The 15,556-nt window shown below is 50.1% G+C and overlaps 1 protein-coding gene across 2 annotated transcripts in view; it reads right to left on the reverse strand.

Annotated features, from left to right (window-relative positions):
- The window catches only part of TSHZ2 (teashirt zinc finger homeobox 2), a 494,232-nt gene that overhangs the window by 86,334 nt on the left and 392,342 nt on the right, over window positions 1-15,556 (reverse strand). The gene's annotated exons all lie outside the window — the stretch shown is intronic.

Raw genomic sequence — 15,556 nt, forward strand, 5'->3', positions numbered from 1 at the left:
TACAAACATACAGCTTTACTGACAGCAGCGCCGGTTGTGCAGCCCTACCCTTGAGCAACGTGACCTTTCCCTCAAGGCAATCCTCTTCCCCCGTGCCTCCTCCTCTAGTCTGAATGCTCCTTAGAAGTGAGATGGTGAGACGCCATGGCCTGTATGTTGGACGTGTTTTCAGGAGGGACCAGACGCTGGAAAGGGGCATCATGCTTCGTAAAGCGGAGGGTCAGTGGAAAAGAGGAAGCCCCTCCACAGGATAAGAGGGACACGGGGGCTGTAACAGTGCAATGACAGTGCTTAGGATGGCCCCGGCCGGCTGCACACAGCGTGCTGCACACAGGCTCGGTGCTCCTTGGAACTGACTCAACGGCACCCAAGAACATCCGCATCTGCCCTGGTAACCTCTGATGAACTTTGACCTCTCTGTATTGGCGCCATTCCATGTTCGGCTTGAGCCCATTGTTGTAACCACTGTGCCAATCCATTCTCCATGAGGGTCTTCTTTGTGATGACCCTCGATTTTACCAAGCACGGTGTCCTTTCCCAGAGGCTGGACTCTCCCTGGTCACGTGTCCTAAGTGTGTGAGATAAAGTCTTGCTTCTGAAGAGCATGTTGGCGGTTCCTTCCATGCTGCAGCCTGCAGGAAGACCTCTTTTCTTCCGCTGGCTGAGTAGTATTCCACGGTAAGTCTGTCTGACGCATAGATAGTTAGGCTGCTTCCACCTTTGGGCTAATGTGAACAGTGTTGCCACCAAGATGGGTGTGCAAATCTCATTGGATCCAACTCCCAAGTCTTCCATAGATGGGGAAATATCTTCAGAAAGTGATTTCTCCAACAGAAACAGAATAACCAAGGTATCTGTAACACTTCACAACTTAACCACAATAAGACAACTAACCCAGTCATAAAATGTACCTGGATACACATTTCGCCAGTGAGGACATGCAAATGGCCACCCAGCCTAGGAGAAGAAGCACAGCCCCCTACCCCCCCCCACCGCAGCTGTCAGAGATGCAACTCAAAAGCACAGTGAGGTACCATTCTACTCCCACTGGGGTTCATTTTCAGGAGAATCATCCCCTAATCTCACCACTGAGTGATAACCATATTTAAAAATTTGATATCTTTTCTTTGAGTCTTTTTCTATACATATGCAAATCAAAACCTAATTGAGAGAATCTTTTATGAGCAATTTAGACCTTACTTTTCCTCAACTTAATATCCTCGCTTAAATGCACATACATCAGTAAAATTCTTCAAAAGGATCTTTGAAAAGACTGCCCAACAGCCATCCGATTGTTTCCATTGGACCCAAGATTTACTTCTCGGAGGCTTATTGTGGGCTAATACCATTTCTTTCAAAGTCTCATCATTGCAGTGAGCACCACAGAGAACAGCTTTATGCAAAATCCTGCACGAGCAAATCCAAAGATGTTCTTAGGAATAAACTCAGAGAGGTGAAAATCATTGGGTAAAATACCCCTAAGAATTGGTTTCTGATTTTTAAAAGTGTTTAGCTCTTTCAAAGGCTTGAAACATATGAGGCGCCCTAAAAATTCATGGAAACGTGCAATGAAAAGCTAGTGGACCCCTCTCCCCCCCAACTCCTCACAGCCGCATCTACGAATTCCTTTTCCTCAGGGGGCGGTGACAGCCTCCAAGCCAGATCTGTCCCTGCCCGGCCCCGGACATCACGTTTTAGTGGAACGCCCCTCCCTCTCATTTGTTCCAACTGTCTCTGGCCATCAACGGGAGAGATGAGTAGTTTCCACAGAGAGCTGTCCGGCAGAATAAAAAGTTTGCCAGAGTTAGTGCTGAACAGATAGGAGATACTATTAACACCGTTTGATCACATAGCTCTGTGTCCAGCACAGCCTGGGCACATGGGCAAAGCGAGTGTTCTCAGGGCACTGGGGGGCGAGAAGGAAGCCTGAGGTTATGCGTTGGGATGCTACACAAAGGGTCAGCAGTTTGAAACCACTAGACATGCTGAGGGAGAAAGGTGAGGCTTTTAGCTCCTGACTGAGTTTGGTTTGTTTGGGGTGGGGTGGGGGGAGGGGAAAGGGTCAGAGGGGACACGTACTCACACACACACACACACACACACACACACACACACACACACACACACACACGACTACTGCTGTCAAGTCCATTCTGACTCATGGTGACCCCATAGAACCGCTGTGCTGGGTTTCTGAGGCTGTAAGTCTTCATGGGAGGTGATAGCAGCTGGCGGGTTTGAACCACTAACATTTTGCTGAAGAGCTCAACATGTACCCAGGGCCTGCTGCGTACTGGATTCGCAGCTGGTGCTGCTATGCTCAGGGTTCACAGGGAGTCTGCGGACATCGGCCCTGCTTCCCCATTCCCCTGGTTTTGGCATGGCTCCTGGTATCTGTCCCGGGTGAGTAACTATCTTTTCACCCAACTGGTATGTATAGAACAGCCACCTCGTGATTTACATTCCCCAGAATCAAGGATGCAAAGTGAAGGTGGTCCCTGGCCCTTCCAGACGTCCCAATAAGTCTCCCAGTTTCCAAATGTGACTGTGTCACCCTGGGACTAATACCAAGTAATGCGGTGCCGGAGTCAAGGCGGCGAAAATAAGCATTTACTCTCCTGGAAAATCATTTTATACTGATTACACGTTGTAGCCTGTCACTAGGATGTGAATTGAAAATGCACATTTGCAAGGTTAATATTTCTTTCCAAAGTCTCTCTCTCCCCTGTTTACCGTTGCCTCCCGCCCCAATCCACCCTCAGCTCAAAAATAAACAGGAATTCTAAACAAATATTTGTCTCAAAACATCCTTATTTGAACACACGGGGTCTGACCCGGCTTCTGGTGTCGCTGAGATGTCACGCCGCACGTCCCGGAGGGCTAGAGCAGCCTGGTGCTATGCTATCTGGGGCCGGCTCGTTCTTTGAGGTGGGGCTGTCCTGTGCATTGTGGGATGTTTAGCAGGATCCTTGGCCTCTAGCTATGGGATGCCAGTTATACCATCTCCCCCTTATGACAGCCCGGACTATCCCCAAGCCAATCTGGAGAAACCCAGACTGGACAAGCCAATCAGCCAAACAGCGGAGTGTAGTCACATGGCTACTTTCTGATGGCCGCCTCAGCCACTGCTGGACATGTCAGCAATCTCAACTGGAAGCTTCCTGTGTCCTGCCACCCCCACGCCGCCCACCTACCCAACTGATGTTGGCTTCTTCAGGGTCTCCACCTGAAACTCCCTCTCCTGAACCATGCTCTGTGGCCAGTGACGTCTTCCATGACGAGCCAGTCTCCTGACCTGAGATTGCCGAACACAAGCATGCGACAGAATTGCCCAGGGACACCCTCTGACCTCTGAAGCGCCCTTAAGGACGGCATCCGGATCTGTGTGCAAGTCACCGCAGCCCAGGCCTGAGGGTGCCTGCTGGTGTGGAAGGAGTGCCGAGTGACATGACAGGAAGGCGTGCCCTGGCGACCTCATTCAGGTGTTCAGGGGAGCAGTGTCCTCTGGGTTTTCCGGACCACAGCCTTTTGGAAGCAGATTGCCAACTCTTTCTCCAAAGGCTCCTTTGGATGAGTCTGCAACACCCAGGTGGGTGTGACCCACTTGCTCCCCCCCCCCCCCCCAGAGTCCTGGACGCAGTACTCCCTGCGCTGTCTTGTTTGTCCTGAGCACTGGTGGTGGAGGGGTAGTGATTACAAGTCGGGCTGCTAGCCCACAAGGTTAGCAGTTTGAAAGTACCGGCCTCTCTGAGGGAGAAAGAGGAGGCTTCCTGCTTCCTTGAGGAGTCCGATCTGGGAAGCCCACAGGGGCAGGTCTACCCTGTCCTGAAGGGTCGCTAAGTCAGAAACAACTCAAAGGCAGTGAGCTGAGTGAGAGGGAACTCTCTACACAGATATCTGGGCCTTCTGGTATTTGTGCCTTTATCCAATTTCTGATAACACACGGGGACAAGTAGATCCTTTGGGGACGTTCTTGCTTGCCTCTGGGGGTTTCTTCGTTCTGTTTTAATGTTGAGCCTCTAGAAGCTTAACATCAATGAATATTTGACCTATACAAGATAACCCAGAGATAAGTTAAAGTACCTAACTAGGCCACTTGGCAGATAGGTGGCTTTTTGGATTTAAATGTATAGTGTTTATTTATGTGATACGTCCAAGAGTTTGGCCACAACCCATAGCTACAGGTTCTTGACCTTCTAGTTTTTGTGCTGTCATAAGAAGCCTTAGTCGATTTGGGATTTGGGTTGACTTGTCTTGCTGTGCTCTTCTGGCTTAGTGGTTACACATTGTACACACAAGATCAACAGTTCGAAATCACCAGTGGCTCTCCAGGAGGAAGATGAGGTTTTCTATTCCCATCTAGAGTTACAGTCTTGGAAGCCAACGGGAGCAGTTCTAGTCTGTCCCAAGGGACTCTATGAGTCAGAGTTGACACACTGCCACTGAGGCAGGGAATTGGGAGTCCCCCACCCCAAATGGGCTAGAAGGTATTTGAGGGAAGGGATCTACTTAAACTATTTTTCTAGCCCAAAAGATTGCCACAGAACCAAGACCCCAGATTTCCATGTCAAACCACCAAACCCAGTGTGCGTGAGTCAGTTCCAGTTAACACCAGCCCTACAAGTCAGAGGAGAGCTGTACCCTGGCTTCCTGAGGCTGTCATCTTCATGGCAGCCAACAGCCTCATCTTTCTTCCAAGGCACAGCAGGTAGGTTTGAACCAACAACCTGCCATTGGCTTCCCACCATGTAACTCAGTCCACCCCTAGGGCTCCTACACACGGGCGTCCTCTCTTCACATCTCTACTATGTTCTATTTCCAGTTTTAAAATCCTTCCCACGTTTAAAACAAAACCCAAACCCAAACAAAGCCATATAAAATGAAATCTCTTCTGAAGGCTAGCTATTGTATTCCAAGCATCGATGGCACCTACTCGGTGGTCTAACACAAGAGTTTCCAGAATGGATCCATGAAAATGTCTTGAAAGTAGGGAAAGATGACAAGGGTGGGCTGCTCAAAGCGTTCATCTGAAGAACACTTGCTCTGTCAGGTCAGTTGAGGCAGGTCCCTCTGGCCACTCGGTCAATGATCTGTCACTTGTTCTTGGCTCTCCATTCTCCCTCTTACCACACCCTACAGCCATGATGGCACTTCCACTTAAGAGGAGAGTCTAAGAGGAGGGCTGATTTCCTTTCAAACTGAGATGTAGGGCCCAAGACCTCCCTGCCCCAACGCCCCAAAGAGAGTTTAGATTTTCTCCTTCAGGCCTTTTGGCTGGAGCCAAGAGTGGCATTTCCTGGAAAGAAAATGAAGGGAGGGAGAGCGTGGAAGGCAGTCTGAATTCACGAGGCCATCACCGAGAAGACCCCTACTCAGAAGCGAGGAAAAGCCAACCTGACATTGTCTCAGAACCAGGATCCAGAGAGCCCGCTGAGTCTGCCAGCAGGAGGAAAGCCGGAAACAGCCCCTCCTGAGACCATGCCCGTGAACCAACCGCCTTGCAGTCATCCCAACTCATGGCCCAGCCTACAGGACAGGGCAGAACGGCCCTGCGGGACTTTCCTCCTGCGGAGCACTTGTGGGTGGGGTTAGAACGACCAGGTGCCCTGTTAGCAGCCAAGCACTTAACTACTGCGCCACCAGGCCTCCTTCCATGGCCTCTATACAACCGTGCCCTCCATGTCACCTGGTGGGACACTTGGTGTTTGTCACCGGCAGTGAGACTCTGGAAGCTAGATAGTCCAGGGGACCCAGCTGGGTCCTCAATGAAAGCCCAGGCTCCCCACTTCCAAAGGCCCCCCAGAGTCCAGGCAAACGTGCCAAGGCAGACACCCTGGGTACAAAATCAGCAGCCACCAGTCCCACCCCACTGGATGCTATCAAACAGGAGTATTTAATACCCAGGTACACAGAGGGGGTGGAGGGAGAAGAAGACCTTATCTCCTTTCCATAGAGAAAAAGAAACAGATGTGATTTCCTTGACCAACGAGCATTTCATTAAAAATAAATAAACTAACAAACACAAAAAGGACCCAACAACAACGAGTGGGGAGAGATAGATAGATAGATAGACCAAGTCAACCTCACCGTTATTCTCCGTCTCATGAAAAGCAAACCCCACTTGCCTGTTATTACAGAAGGTAGCAAACCCCTTTCATCCTGTGATTAGTTCTAAACATTCTGCTGCCTTCTGGGAGCGGGGCCTCCGTTTCCCGCCTTCGCACGGAGCCATTTTCTCAGACTAATGTTTTATACACACCGCTCAGATACAATGCAAACCTCCCGTACCCCCAAAGGCAACGGGGCCTTCGTTTATACTAAATCAGAAGTGTCACCCCTGGCAACCTGCAGCGGTGAAACATTTATTCAGCCTCGCATCCCTGGCACTTGGAATTACTTCTTTCATGCCTGATAGCCAAATTACAATATGGCAGGCTTCCCTGGAGCCGGGGGATCATTAGTGCCAACTCACAACATACTTTCAACTGATATGGTATTTCATGTACAGCTGTCAATCAAAACATGGGGTATGCAAATGAGGACGGGAGCCTGGCGGTACAATCCCCGTCCCGGAGCTGCTCACAGATTTCCTTAATGGCTAGCAGTCTTTCCGCCGAGTGGAAGGCCAGGCAAGAACACAGCGGAGAAGGCCCCCTGGGGACGCGGGTTGCAAGAGCCAGAAGTTTTACATTGGATTTCCATATTTATTCTTCCCGCCATCCCCACCCCCTTTGGCGATCAGGCATCTGTGTGTCTCTCCCAACAGGAGGCCTGCATGTCCTTCCGATGGAGGCATGGAGCCGGGCCTCTGGGGCTGAGGCCAGCAGGCCAGGCTGACTCCCGTGAGCGATCGGGCAGGCTCTGGGCTCCAGCAAGATGTGGGAATCTGGGTCCAGCCTGGGCAGTGCAGGCTGCCGGGACCGTGGGCCGAGCCCAGCGGCTGGAAGGTGCAGGCGAGGGAAGGCGGAGGAGGCACAGGAGCAAGATGTCTGTCGCTCTCCCTCTTGGTTCGCTGCCTGCTGGCCTTGCATGCTTCCCTTCTGGGTTCTCCGTCTTCCCCAGCCCCTTCCTCCCTCAGGCCCGGCTGGGTGACATTTCTTCTCTTTGCTCCCCACAGCGGCAAGCTTTAGGCTGCTAACAGGAAGGTCCAGGTCTGAAATCTGCCCCCCATTCTCCAACCCCCTGCAGCTCTTTGGGGAAAAGGACGAGGCAGCTTCTGTACAGATGACAGAGTCAACAGCCCTGTAGCACAGTTTGGTGTGGTCAGCAGTTTGAAACCACCAGCTTGTCTGAGGGGGTAAGATGAGGCTCGCTACTCTTATAAAGAATTACAGTCACAGAAACCCACAGGGGAAGTTCTCCTCTGTCCTGCAGGGTTGCCAGGAGTCAGAAAGGACTCGATGCAGTGAATTTGATTTCATAGGCGTGGCAGTAAAGAGTCCTGGTGGCATCGTGTGTGTTGCATTGGGCTGCTAGCCGCAAAGTCAACTGTTCAAAACCACCAGCTGCTCTCAGACATCGTGGCCCCGGGGGAGCCACAGAGCATGGGAAGGGCCACGAGGGCTTGTGAGAAGCAACTTGAATTGACCTTGGTCTTGGCCCTTCTCGGACAGAGCACAACTGTCTCCTGGGGATTCTGATGGCGGCACTCTGCAGGCCTCTCTCCAGTGGAGCCCGTTGATGGGTTTGAACCGCTGTCCTTTAAGTCAGAAACCAAGCTCTTTAATGATCGCACTACCGAGGCTCTTGCACTTGCACCTGAGTACCTTATATCGTGTTCGCTCATGGATGGGAAGAATATTGTAATGAATTCACTGAGTCCCCTCCTCACCCGCTTCCTGAGATCAAGACAGCAAACAACGCATTGCATTGGGTAAATCTGCCTCAAGACCTCTTTCTCTTGTTGAAAAGCAAGGCTGCTACTTTGAGGACCAAGGTGGGCCTGACCCAAGCCATGGCATTTTCAATCAGCTCATATGCATGTGAAAGTGGGACACTGATCAAGGAAGACTGAGGGAGAATCGATGCAGTTGAACTGTCATGCAGGAGCAGCGTATTGAAAGTCCCATGGACTACCAGAAGAACAGATAAATCTGTCTTGGAAGAAGTACAGCCAGCAGGTTCTTTAGAGGCAAGGGTGACGAGACTTGGGCTCACATACTCTGGACATGTTCTCAGGGCAGACCAGCCCCTGGAGAAGGACACTGTGCTTGGCGAAGTGGAGGGGCAGTGAGAAAGAGGAGGAGCCCTCAAGAAGATGGAATGGCACAGTGGCCCTAACAAGGGGCTCAAGCGGAGGAGCAATAGCGAGGGCGGCTCAGGACCGGGCGGTGCTTCATTCTGTTGTACAAAGGGTCGCTATGAGTCCGAACTGACTAGGTAGCTTTGACCCACAACAACCACTTCTTTCAACATCTCGGACCATTTCCCCTCCAGATAAGGGACCCTTATATCTTCAAAGGGAGCCCAGAGGGCAAAAAGAACAAAACGGAGGGCTGAGTGTGTGTGTGTGTGTGTGTGTGTGTGTGTGTGTGTGTATCTAGGCCTGCCTTCCCAGCCCCCTGGGCGAGTGCGAATCACCAATCTTGGGGCTAGCAGTTCAGCGCTTAATCCTCGACACCACCCAGAGACTCTCCCGTTATTTCCATCTTGTCCACCGAATCACCGAGTGAAAAACTGGAGTTCCTCCCATCTTAAGCTCTCTTGTCTTCACATTTCTGTTAGCAGGCACGGGGACTATGTCCCAGCTAGGGAGTCGTCTGAGCCACCTGGTGCTATCAAGCGACACTTTCTGGAAGGTTGGAAATCTCTGTGGGAGCGGGCAGCCTTTTCCTCTCCTCGTCCCCTGAAGTAAGGGTAGGCAAACTGCTCCGCAGGAGTTGACTAGCACTGTGGTTTTGTAAATAAAGTTTTACCCGAACACAGTTCCCTGGGCTGCTGAAGGCTGCGACAGTAGACTCGAGGACACGCGGCAGACACGGTCTGCTCTTTTAGGGCCAAGAGATTTTCTCTCTGACCCTTAAAGAGCGGATTGACCTCCTCTGATAATTGTTAGATTTGAGGGAAACAGGGAGGGGCCAGGGAATGGTTTTCTTTCCAAGTTACATAGAGCACTCAGATGGAGACAGCGGCTTTTAGAAATCCCAGGAGGACTTGAGGTGACAGCATCCACAGAGAGAAGGTGGAAGGATTGCCGCAGCTCATCTTGGAGTGGGTCAAAGGTCTGACTGCTGGGCTAGCCCTTCTCACTGCCCCCACGGGGATGCTTTGGCGCTGTAAGGAGAGCAAGAACCCCGAGCTGGAAACCTTCACTGCCATCAAGTCCATACCGACTGTGTGAGTCTGGGCACTTTAGCAAAAGCAGATCCACAGAAACTCACGAATAAGATAGAGTTTTATATAAAGGTTAAGCGCACATCAAGAAAACATCCCAACCCAGTGCCACCCAAGCCCACAAGGCCAACATTAACCCATTAACCCATATGTCCAACACCAATCCACAAAGTCCTCCTCCACTTCACAAAACAGATGCAATGATGCCAACTGCAGGAGGAAAGCCGAGTCAGTGAATGTGTAAGCATCTCAGCACTGGCAGGGGTCTCCACATGGGTGCTCCAGCACCCAGGGCTTCATCGGGGTAGGTCCATGTGGCTTCTCCTCAGGGATGTCTTGCAGGAAGTGAGCCTTGCCAGCTAAATCAGGGAACTGGCTAAGGCAGCTGCACCCTGGTCCGACCATCACAAAGCAAGAAACCCGAGAACTAGAAAGGCGAGGCTCACCAAGCCATTTATCCCTCCACCCTTCAATGAACCCCACGTGTTTATCGGCCAGGTTGGCACAATAAACTAACTCAGACCCCAAGGAGCTGAAAGACAGTGAAAGACAGAATCTTGTATCTCTGAGGTGGGGTCCCTTTCCCATCTCCCCAACACAATGAAACACTCCTCCCCTGATTGTTTACTGCTTAGGGAACCCACTCAACTTGGTTGCCTGGGATTTTCCTAAAAGTCCACATTCTGGCTCCATTCCAGGCCAACTAAGATGATTGGTCACCACCTCACTTGTAGACCTGAGCCATGGCGATGTTCTTGTTCTGCACACACTAGAAGCAGAATCATGGGTGGGGTGAAAAAATGTGAACTTGTTCACCCTACAGATTAATAAGTAAGCAAAGGTAAGCACAGTCATACTTGTGTTTACCTTGTTTACTGGGTGGTCTGACACTCCTTCTGAGTCGTAGTACATGATAACATCACTATCCAGAATATTCTTCTTTCTCTGCTCACTTAGCTAACTTCTCCCGAAGTCTCATTTTCGCAGGGAAGACTTCCAGGATGTCCCTCCCCGCGTTGTGAGCAGACTTTTGAAAAGTCTTGTACTTTTGACGCTCACAAAACCCAACTTCTCCTGGGTGTTTTACGTTTTCAGCTGGTGATGATCTGTCCGTTCTGCTGCACGGTGGGATGCCCACTCATGGAGAAGGTGTTGGTCCTTGTTGGTACGTCGTAAGTACCTGGTGTAGTTGGTACCCAACAGATGAAAGAATAAATGCAGGGACTGGCATGCTTGGTTAGTTATGCCCAGACCCTCACGGTTGGCTTCATATCAGAAAATAAAGGTAGAAAGACTCATCGCTTTCTGGGTCATCTTGGGAATGGGGAGTGGGGTGGTGTCACCAATTGCTTGAGGGCCCATGGCGAGGGCAGAGTCCATGACTTTAGTGCAATGCTTATCAACCCCCCCCCCCCCAATTCCCAACAGTTCTAAGAAGGGAGAGTGGTCATCCAGAACAGAACGCCCCGCACGACCGTGGTCCCAGTGTGTGCTTCCAGCCACCGCTTGCTGTACTCTCATGTCTTACTCCTCTTCCCAGGTAACAAACGAGACAGGAATGTGGTGATGACTAATGGGAGGCTGTGGAAAGATTTATTGGACGATTATCAATGTTTTTCTTCACTCAGCTTTCCCTTAGTAAGTCATTATTTCATTTGGGCAATAAGTACCTCTCATCTCACCCCTCAGACGCTGTCAGGTCGGCGTCCTGCTTTATGCTTGTTTCTGCCCTTGATTTGTAGAAGTGGAGAGACCATGAATTGGAGGAATTCCTCCATAACTGACTTCCAGTTTTATTCTTCTGTCATTTTCATGTGCATGCTGACATGAGTTGATATAATTCTGTGTTTCCCAAATGGCCATCATTTTTGGAGCAGCGTCAAAATTTTTGCCCCATTCTAGAGTAGGTGCGATGATGATTTCTTTGATATCATTCATTAAATTAACTAATATTAAATAACTTGGCTCCAGGTTTGGGACATAATCCAGGTTTGATGGGATGATGTGTGTGTGTGTGTGCATGCACATGGTGTGTACAATTCACAATGAAATAAATGTCTGAAAATTTTACTGAATTATTTATCTCAATATCTATTTATCTATCTCTCGATTACCAGTAGAGCCACAAATTCAGGGATTTTGATTGAGAAGGCTATGTATGGTAAGACAGTTTGTTCTACTGGGATATATACTCAAATTTGTTCTCGTAGTTTATTGTCTCTTCAACTTGTTCTACTAGTATATATAGTACAGGGATTACTCTTTGGGAAAGAGTGATAATCATTCCAGGAGACCTATTCTCCTTCAAATAGGAAGCCAATCAGGAATTTCTATTATAATGGTGGGTTCCTGGTGGTGTTACTGGGTAAGCATTGCACAGCTAACCACGAGGTCGGTGGTTCAAAGCCACCACTCAGTGAAAGATAAAGCTGCCTGATCCAGTATAGATCTGCAGTCTCAGAAATTCCCTATAGAGTCACTATGAATCAGAATTGACTAGCTGGCAGTGGGACTGAGTGTGTATTACAATGAAAACTGATGGCCCCAAAGCATTCTACCTAGGCCCCACCTGAACACCATCCAGATCCTGGTCCCAGAAACCGAGTGCCGTTGATCTATTACTCTGCCTTTATTTTAAAATGAAACGCTGCATCCAAGAATCTTAGAGACAGTCTCACCTCACTGCTCTCCCTAACATCCCACAGTCAAAGCACCTGCAAAGCTCGTTGGCTTCAGCTTCCAAATAGATGCTGCATTCTGCTTTTTCTCATCACGCCCACCTGATGGCAAGTCGTCAGCACCCCCCTTGACTGACGACGTTGGCCTCTACCCAATCTCTCCATTTCCACAGGATGGGAACCTCAGAGGAGAGCTGTTTACAGAGAATTGTTCTGTACTAGAAAGATGAGGCTTCCGGTTCCAATAGAGATTTTCAGCTTTGGAAACCCACAGGGGTAGTCTTCTCTGTCCTAGAGGGTCGCTGTGAGTGCGGCAGTGAGGTTTCTGAGCTGAGAATGCAGATGAACTCTCCTTAGGTAAGTACCTTAGTTGGCGAATCCTTCGAAAACGGGAATGTGACACATGGGTGGCTTTGACCAGTAGAGATTTACTCTCTTACAGTTGAGAGGGCAAGAGGACCGCAGTCCTGGGGCTGGCTCCAGGGGAAGGCCTGCTCTGTCAGCTCGCACTTTAGGAGGATGGCACGTGTCTTGGTCCCAATCTCCCCCTAGGTCTAGGAGGTTCTCGGTGCAGGGACCTTGGGTCCAAAGGAGGTGTTGTGCTCCTGGCTTGTCTTTCTGGGTGGTAGCAGGCTCCTCTCTCTCTGTTGCCTGACTCGATCCCTTGTACATCTCCAAGGAGGTTGCCTCAAGGCACGACCTACTGCTGTAGCTCATATTCTGCTTCTTCCATATCACAGCAGCGAGGGTCTTACAACACCGAGCGGCCTCACTGCAGATGCGTGCAGACACGAGCTGAGAGAAGTCTGTGTGTCCCACACAGCCCCATCATTTGTGGGGCTACCTCCTAGCTTTCGCCATATCCTAGGACCTACCTCACTGTTACTCTCTTAAATGCCACACAGTGGAGGAGGCGGCTATAATACAGAGTTTAGCCAAGTAGACACCCATATTTCAGAAACGCAATTCAACCCATAACAATAATTAAGCTTGGTGGGGGGGGGGGCACAATTTAACACTTAAAACATTTCAAATGGACTCGAGACGTCCCAGAACCACGGCAAGGAGGTTCCGTGAACCCCTGCTATTGCCTTAAGGTCATCTTTGAACTTTAAACCAGGGGTGGGGAACATCCAACCCTCCGGCCGGGCAGTAGAAGGCCCATGAAATCACCAACACCAGCTAACATCACCGGCCTTAACAGAGAGAAGCCGCTCCAGCCACCACATTAGGTGCGAGTTCATCGAACGTTTGGCCAGTGCTGCTTTCAAACTAGTGAGCCCTGTTTTGGGGAGAAGAAAGCCCCGTCTTTCTCCTGTTGAGCTGCTGGTGGTTTCAATCTAGGGCCAACGCCTAGCCACGACCCCACCTGGGCTCCTTCAAGCACTGCCTCCATCTGAGCCAATCAACAGCAGTGACTTGAAAGATGAGAGAGCTGCCGGGAGAGCGGCGAGTTTGTATGCGTGGAGGAGGTACATCCCACAAAAAGAGAGCAGGAAGGGATGCCCACTGGCACAGGCCATTAAGAGCATCACAGGGCGCGGCTGCGGAGAAGCCGCGGAATCAGCGTCTGCTCTGCTGTGTGTCCTCGATCACAACAGCCAAGTGCAAGGCAAACACCCACAAGTCAAAACAAGACAGCCAACAAAAACAAAAGGCCACTCGGAACCCAACCTACAAGATACAAACAAAACACAGGGGCAGCGGGATGGGGAGGGGGTGCTGATCATATCACGTCAGGGAAAAATCAGAGAGCTCTTTTCAAGCCCCACTGAGCACATTTTCTTCATGATTTATTCTCTCTCTTGGAGATCGCATCCAGGGCGATCTTAAATGGATATAAGAATACATACCCAACGAGTCAGAGAAGTCAGCAAGAGTCCAGAATTATCGAAAGCCACAGAAATGGGCTGTAACTGCATCATTATCTAATCTCCTCTCCTCTGAAAACCACCGCAAAGAACGCACTTGCTCGTCTCCTGTCAACGGATTCCCCTGTGCACTTTTCCATTTCCTCACAGGAACGAGACATCCACATTTCAGAGTTGGCTGTATTTTGTCGTGAAAAGCAGTAAAAAGACTCATCAGAAAGGTGATGGAAAGGAAACTCATAAAAAATGTCGTTAGGGACGACCATCAAGGCCCGCGGCTGGCAAAGGCACCCGGGGCTTGCTGTACAGGTTTTTATTTCTGGGATCAAAGAAAGGAAGAAAGCGGTTCACCTCCCCCTGCCCCCCCCTTTAATCCACCCCCCCCCACTTTCTGGGCTCTGCATCATGATTGTAGTAGGATGTTTCTCAGAGGTCTTCATTGGGATTTGAACCTTACAAGTCAGGTGTAAAAAAAAGGGGCAGAAGAAATAGAAGTCTTTTCCCGCCCCTCGCAATATGGAACAGTTAATGACAGTTTCAAGCCAAAGCTATGCCTCAAGCAGGTGTTCGATGACACAAGTATTACCGTGTTGCCTTTGCCTCATAGCAGCACGGTGTGATGGAGTGGAACTCCCCGTGGGTTTTCTGAGGCTGACTCTTACAGGGAGGCAGATCACCAGGTCTTTGTCCCTCGGGGTGAATGGGTGAGTTCGAACCTGCTGCTTTGTGGGCGAAAGGTGAATACTATGGGATTGAGTGTAATAGGGAGTTTGGTTCCGGTTTGGCCCTCTCCTGACAGCAGGCCCAATAGGTGCCTCGAAGGAGCTTTGTGGCTGTACTCCTTCCTAGACAGGTTAGTCCACCAGCATCTTTCAAGAATCACCAATCTTTCAAGGTTGGTTTCTATTGGCTGGTTCTCTCACTAGGATAAGAACGCTATGGAAACAAGGGCTCCAGATGCATCGATGCCTAAAACTATGCATGGCACCAGAAGATGCTTCACACATTCGAGAGACAGTGATGCGAATCAGAGAAAGCACAGCACTTCCTATTGACCATGTTTCGCCCCTGAATCCCCTCCTCCTCCTATTTATTTCCACCCAGCGTGCCTTGAGAGGTGAAAACGGCCACGCCCATCACTCTGCGGGCTCACTTTTGGGTAACGCTTGGTGCCCCAAACAATTGTATTTTGGTTTGGGATTTAGCAGTAGCCAATTTGTGTAAAGATCTCGCACCCATTGGCTACTCATGCTCTCCCCAAAGAATCCCTGCCCTCAAGCACCAACACGGGACCAAACAACCACAGAATACCATGGCCAAGTCAATTGCTGGACAGCAATCGTAGACTCGCTGTTGTAATGATTTTGTCCTAGGGCAGCAGAACTCCCACAGACAGCCCCCCCCCACCCCCCCCCGCAAAACCCAGCATTACAGCGGATGCTGCTCCCTCGCTCTGTTGTTCTTGAGAAGGAAGCAATAAAGCAGCAGTAAAGAACAAACTGATTTGCCCCTGGCTTCCATTTCTAGTGACCCAAATTGTGAAAAACACCTTGGAAATGAAGGACAAAACGCAACAATAACCCTAGGCCAGCCTCGCTTATGTGGAGCTGTTCTCCACGGCACTTGACGGATGTTTCCTCTCCCCCACTGAAACTTCCAACAAGTCCGATGCAT

Source organism: Tenrec ecaudatus, chromosome 12 (assembly GCF_050624435.1).
Source record: "Tenrec ecaudatus isolate mTenEca1 chromosome 12, mTenEca1.hap1, whole genome shotgun sequence".
Classification (NCBI taxonomy): domain Eukaryota; kingdom Metazoa; phylum Chordata; class Mammalia; order Afrosoricida; family Tenrecidae; genus Tenrec; species Tenrec ecaudatus.